This window comes from Limulus polyphemus, unplaced genomic scaffold (assembly GCF_000517525.1).
Source record: "Limulus polyphemus unplaced genomic scaffold, Limulus_polyphemus-2.1.2 Scaffold1113, whole genome shotgun sequence".
In the NCBI taxonomy this organism is placed as follows: Eukaryota; Metazoa; Arthropoda; class Merostomata; order Xiphosura; family Limulidae; genus Limulus; species Limulus polyphemus.
The window spans coordinates 330051-336461 of record NW_013666723.1 but is presented as its reverse complement, the minus strand read 5'-3'; the positions used below and the strand labels follow the sequence as shown (position 1 = coordinate 336461).

The following is a 6411-nucleotide window of genomic DNA, read 5'->3' as shown; positions in this document are numbered from 1 at the left end:
TGCTTTTCCATATCGAATAAAATTCTAACTTATATTACGTATCTATTATTTTGGTTTGGTTTGTTTCAAGTTAAGCACAAAGATACACAATGGTCTGTCTGTGCTCAGCCCACCACGGATATCGAAACCAGGTTTCTAACGTTGTAAGTCTTCTGTGCCACTAGAGGGCGTATTTATTATATTACTCAGTTTTTTGTCTGTCCTGAAAATGCACGTACTTAATTTCAATGGTTGTAAACAAAAGGAGGATGTAAATATAGTTTAGTAGACATTTTGTACAACAACACATTAAAAGCTTATCAAAGTTTGTAAAAATGTCTAACATTAGATCGTAGAATAACAGTATAAGTTTATTTATTGATAGTATTAAGTGCGGCAAAGTTTAACCCTAACGAAACTAAAGCAAAAAAACGTAAACGTATTATATATATAAAAAAAACTATTTGTTTTATAGCAAAACCACATTGGGCTATCTGCTGTGTCCACCGTAGGGAATCGAATCCTGGATTTTTGGAGACATAAAAACAGAGAAATCATTAGAGTAACGTAATGAAAGTCACTGCACAGGAATTTTTTTATTCAAATATCATATATATCTTGGCATGTACTTGAAACACATATATTGCTCCAGAATCTTTTCATATTCTAAGAGCTTAAGAATGAAAGTGAAGAATGAATAGCCTATCGTCTAATACCAGGACAGATCAGGCTGGATAGAATACGACAGACATAGTTGTGATAGAGACGCTATTTATATTATCAAATTGTAAAAACATGTAAATAAGGGGATTCCAGATTTCTAATTTTCAAGTCTTCATTTCGTTAGAAACTGAAATATTCAAAAACATAAAATATTTAGTCCAGTTTCACAGAATAAAGCTTTGATATTATGAAAGTAAATGTTTTGGTGTGAATTAGTCTTAAAGTAATTTACAAACCAGAATTAACTACTCCCTCCTCAACACACACACAAAATGATTTTGTGGTTAATATTAAAATTAACAACTCAACCTACACAACCCTACTCAACACACACACAAATGGATTTTGTGGTTGATATCACAATTAACCACCCCTCCTCAAAACACACATACAAAATGATTTTGTGGTTAATATCAGAATTAACTACTCCCTCCTCAACACACACACACAAAGTGATTTTGTGGTTAGTGTCAGAATTAACTACCCCCTCCTCAACACACACACACAAAGTGATTTTGTGGTTAATATCAGAATTAAATACTCCCTCCTCAACACACACACACAAAAAATGATTTTGTGGATTAACCACAGAAACAAATCTAAATTTGTAGAGTCACGTGGCAAACAAAATTTTCTAGAAACTAATCATTTTGTTGTAATCTTCAAATTTATATTTGAGTGATACCAAAGCAAAAGTTCTATTTAGCCAGAGGGCGCTTTAGGCCCAGGTAATATTTGGGAATAATAATAATTCAATCTTGCCTTTATTCTGCTAGTTTTAAAAACCATTATTACTTTTTTTTTATTTGGATGGCCGGCTGGACCTCTGTGTGGCCGGGGGCCCTAAGTGGCCTGTACGTTACTCTGGTAATGTTTAAGTAGGATATTTTCTTTGTAAGAAGAGAAAACAAATTCATATATAGTGATCTCTTACATCACAGCGGACATTTATTTATTAGTAAAACATATTCAGAATGGTTTGTATGAAATCGTGTTTATATATTTTTTTTCAGTTTGAACTTTCTAATTTTAGATTCTTTACCTTCCAATCAGAAAGGTTTTGTCACAATTGTATAATTCACTGCCAGTTGAATAATTTTGTTTTAGTAAATAAATTCGTTTCAGTCTTTTGTTTCTTTTACATTCTGAGTCTCTTATGATAAGTTTTCATTCAGACGAATGCTAAAATAAACACTCCTCGTCTCTTTGTATCTAAGAGTCACCTTTAGACATCTTGGTAAATTCTATACATGGACTCTTCTTCCTGATCCAATATCTACATCGCAAATCATTCACGATTTTGCCCCCAGTGGCACAGAGGTATCCCTGAGGACTTACAACGCTAGAAACCGGGTTTATATACCCGTGGTGGGTAGTGCACAGTTAGCCCATTGTGTAGCTTTTTGCTTAATTACAAACAAATCACATTCATGATTTTCATTCCTTCCCTTTCTGTCATGACTGGACCAGTATAAGTAAGTTTCATAACTGGACCAGTACGGGTAAGTTTCATGACTGTACTAGTACGGGTAAGTTTCATGACTGGATCAGCACAAATAAGTTTCATAACTAGATCTATACGAATAAGTTTCATAACTGGATCAGTACGAATAAGTTTTATAACTGGACCAGTACGGGTATGTTTCCTAAACTGGACCAGTGCGAGTAAGTTTCATAAGTGGACCAGTACGGGCAAGTTGCATGACTGGACCAGTACGGGTAAGTTTCATGATTGGACCAGTACGGGTAAGTTTCATGATTGGACCAGTACGGGTAACTTTCTTCCAAGGATTGAGATTCAGTCATCACAAGGACGGTTTTTTCATCTCGCCACACCAGTTCGCTCCATTTATTTATTATATCACTGGAATTATCTGTAGTGGCAAGGTTTAAAGATGCCTTTCAGGGTTTATTAAAAATTTCAAGGTTTCCTCAACATTGTTTGTTTTGTTTGATTTTGAACACAGCTACACAAAAACTCTCGGCGATAGCCATGCCTAATTTTGAAGTAACAGAAGGACGGTAGCTAATGAACACCACCTCCTCCAATCCTCAGTCCGAATAGTCACTCTTATAATGCATCTATGGTTCCAATATGAGAAGAGTGACCTTTTTTTTTAGGGGAGAGGTAAGGGGACACGAACCTTCTTAACTAACAACGTTCTTCATTTAACTTTGATTCAGTGTTTAATATCTTTCACAAGCTTGATCGCATTCAACTAATCTCCTACTGGATGTGTTGAAGTTTCATGAGAGATTTATGGATTTTGGTGTTCTTCTGCCATCATCTCATCATTACTTTAGACATTATTTTGCCCTCTGGAAAATAAAAAATACATGTTTCTTTCTTTATTCCTTCAGTATATTACGTTGATATAAACTTTGTCACCCCATCCCCCCTCGGAGAAATTTCTGTGGACGCCCATGACTATGGCAAGAATACTTTGCTTCCTACCCTACAGCTCAACCCTATGAATTTTACGTGTGTAACATAATATCGTAAAATAAGAAGATATTTCCGACTATTTCGTGTAATAGTACGAGGGAAGTTTGATGTCTTTAGTCATTGATTGGTTTAGGCCTCAAATATTGCCACGCGACCCTGTTCATAGCCATGCCTTACAAGAGTTGCAATTCTTTATCAGACTGGCCCCTTGGATCCCCAAAGTGTTAATTTTGGGTATCTTATACGTGGGTTTAAAGGTAATGGCGTAACTACAAAATATGGCTCCCCCCGCATAGAAAGTAACTGGGCCTCCACATTTATTTCTCTACAATTGTTGTTACGATTCTGACTGTTTTATATCTTTAATTTAACTGAACATTCAAAATTAAATCAAACTTAAAATTGCATCTATAATTTATTTTCGAATTACCCATGTAGCAAATTTCGGGTCGGATAGTTTGGTTTGTTTGGAATTTCGCGCAAATCTACACGAGGGCTATTTGCGCTCGCAGTCCCTAATTTAGCAGTAACAGGCTATAGGGAAGGCAGCTAGTCAACACCACCCACCGCTAACTCTTGGACTTCTTATTTACCAACGAATAGTGGGATTGACCGTTGTATTATAACGTACCCACGGCTGAAAGGGCGAGTATGTTCGGTGACGGGTATTCGAACCCGCGACTTTCAAATTGTGAGTCGAGCGCCTTAACCAGGCCATGCCAGGCCTGGACCGGATACTTTATGCATTGGTAAAAGCAGAGTATGTAATAGTACGTATGGTGGAACTATAATTATTATATTTCCACCATGATAATACGGACCACTAACTGAGCAGTCAGTGTAGGGACTCTGCCTTTCCACTAAATGTGTACCAGAATATACCACTCTACCAGAATAGTATATCTCTTCCCTTGTCGGCAATTCCTAATTCTGTCAGGCCCTCTGAGCCCCCTGGAATTGCAGGGGTCGCGGGAGCATACTCACGCCACTGCTTTTGGTTTGTTTGTTTGAAGTTAAGCACAAGGGTACACAATGGGCTATCTGTGCTCTGCCCACTACGGGTATCGAAACCCGGTTTCTAGCATTGTAAGTCCGCAGACATACAGCTGTGCCACTGGGGGGGGGGGCTGCTTATAGGAGTTTGGACTAAATTTAATCAGTATTAGTTTTATAAATCTAACGAGTGATTGGGACTGAATATAATCAGGCCCCTGTGAACAAAAAGTATTATTTTATAACTCTAACGAGTGGACCTTTGGTCTGTTAGTTTTAGGTCGGGTAAATTTCAAAACAATGGATGATACAATTTATTGACCACACTTCTATATAAATAGAATACGCTTATCTTTTTCACGTGGAATTCTCACTATCATCTTATCTAGTCAAGCGTTAATTAATAATGTATATTTAGTTGTACAGTAGCTAGAATAGAGCTTGAGGTTATGTCCATGCAGGTTTTAACAAAAGCACTCTGTACCACGCAACGAGTTGAGGTTTCTAGTGAAGGTTTAATTATAGGATATTGATCAACATTACATCAGGAAAATTGAAATCAGGAATGAGATGACAATTTAATTTTACTTATATTTGTATATGGTCCTATACTTCAATCCTAACTAGAAAATGTAAATATACATTATTAGCCATTTTTAAAATACAACTCATAATAATCATATTAGATTAATACCTCACATGAAATGTACAAAGAAAATACTTTATTACTCTAAAAAACTTCACATATAAATATAATACTTATATGTAAGTGTTCAGTCGGTCAATATTCAAATCGGTTGACAAATATCTGGAACTCTAGACCCAACAATTCTTTAGTGATTATGTTTTCATTAAAAAAAAATTGAAGAAATAAGCGATCATAAACTTTACACCACGTAGCTGAAGAAAATCAAACATACCTGTTACTGAAGTCACTAATCCAATACTAATCCTCAAACTGATGTCGTGTCCTATATCCTTCCCAACTACTTCTGTCTGTGATAAGCATTCTTCAGGAAGCTTTATATCTTGGGCACACTCACCATGAAGGTCCTGCATGTTATAAAAAATTACCCAACATTTGACTGATTTTTGGGAGAGCGTATTTTAACTGTTGAATATTTTGACCACGTGATTTCTCTAATGTCAAGTATGCTATATGGAATGGAAACTGATTTGGCTGTTACTAAACAAATGTAATGTTGTGTGTAGCAATGAAAACAATGTGAAAAATAATGTCTTGGTTATACACCATAAGTAATCCTATTAGCGGGTGGATATTACAATATAGAATACAACAATCAGCAAAGAATGTATTATAAGAAGATTGTTATTGTTGTTTGTTATTAAGCACAAAGCTACACAAAGGGTTATCTGTGCTCTGCCCACCACGGTATCAAAACCCGGTTTCTAGCAGTATAAGTCAGCAGACATACCGCTGTGCCACTGGGGGGCTTATAAGAAGAAATGGCTTGCTTTTGTAAAGGATACAGTAATTAACAATGATTTTCAGAAAGTTAAAAACAGTATTAATAGTAATAGGGTTAGAAATAATGGATATAATTGTAATGAGCAGGTTAGGTCAAGTAACAGATTTAACCCATTCGTTTGTGCAGATGAGGAACTGGGGAGAGAGAAGGATAACAAAAGGGACAGATAACAACTGGAATGAAATAAATAGGCAGGTTATTGTTATAGGAGATTCTTCAGTACAGAACGTGGATAGGATAGTCTGTGTGTTATTTGTTTGATAGCAGGCGCATCTCCAAATTAGATTGTCTGCGCAGAGCGATGATTTTAGTATCTGTTTTTTTTAGAAGTGCAAGTTAGGTCTAAGCCAGTTATTGCATTGTAAGTTAGGCCTAAGCCAGTTACTGCATTGCAAGCTAGGCCTAAGCCAGTGATCGCATTGCAAGTTAGGCCTAAGCCAATTACTGCATTGTAAATTAGGCCTAAGCTAGTTATTGCATTATGTAAGAGACTTACTACTGTTTATTTTTTGTTTATTAAGCCCAATGCTACACAAGGGTCTACCTGTGCTCTGTCCACCATTGATATTGAAACCTGAATTTTAGCGTTATAATTCCTCGAACTTATCACTGAGCCACCGTTTTACTTAGGAAACATTTTAAATTCAAGCAGTATTTTATGAACCTCATTTGGTTTTTAAAAACTTGAGTAATTATCGGTACAGTAGATATATTGTTACGTCTCTAGTCGTTTGTTAATTTCCCGGTATAAATTCTTCCCGAGGAACTTCAGCGATACAA

The 6411-nt window shown here is 36.1% G+C and overlaps 1 long non-coding RNA gene across 1 annotated transcript in view; it reads left to right on the top strand.

Annotated features, from left to right (window-relative positions):
• The first annotated feature begins 267 nt into the window (after positions 1–267).
• LOC111086452 overlaps positions 268–6411 on the top strand; it is an 11343-nt gene continuing 5199 nt past the window's right edge. Inside the window, exons 1-2 of the long non-coding RNA XR_002611179.1 lie at positions 268–412; positions 4560–4566. This is a non-coding gene — a long non-coding RNA (uncharacterized LOC111086452). The remainder of the gene's footprint in view (positions 413–4559; positions 4567–6411) is intronic.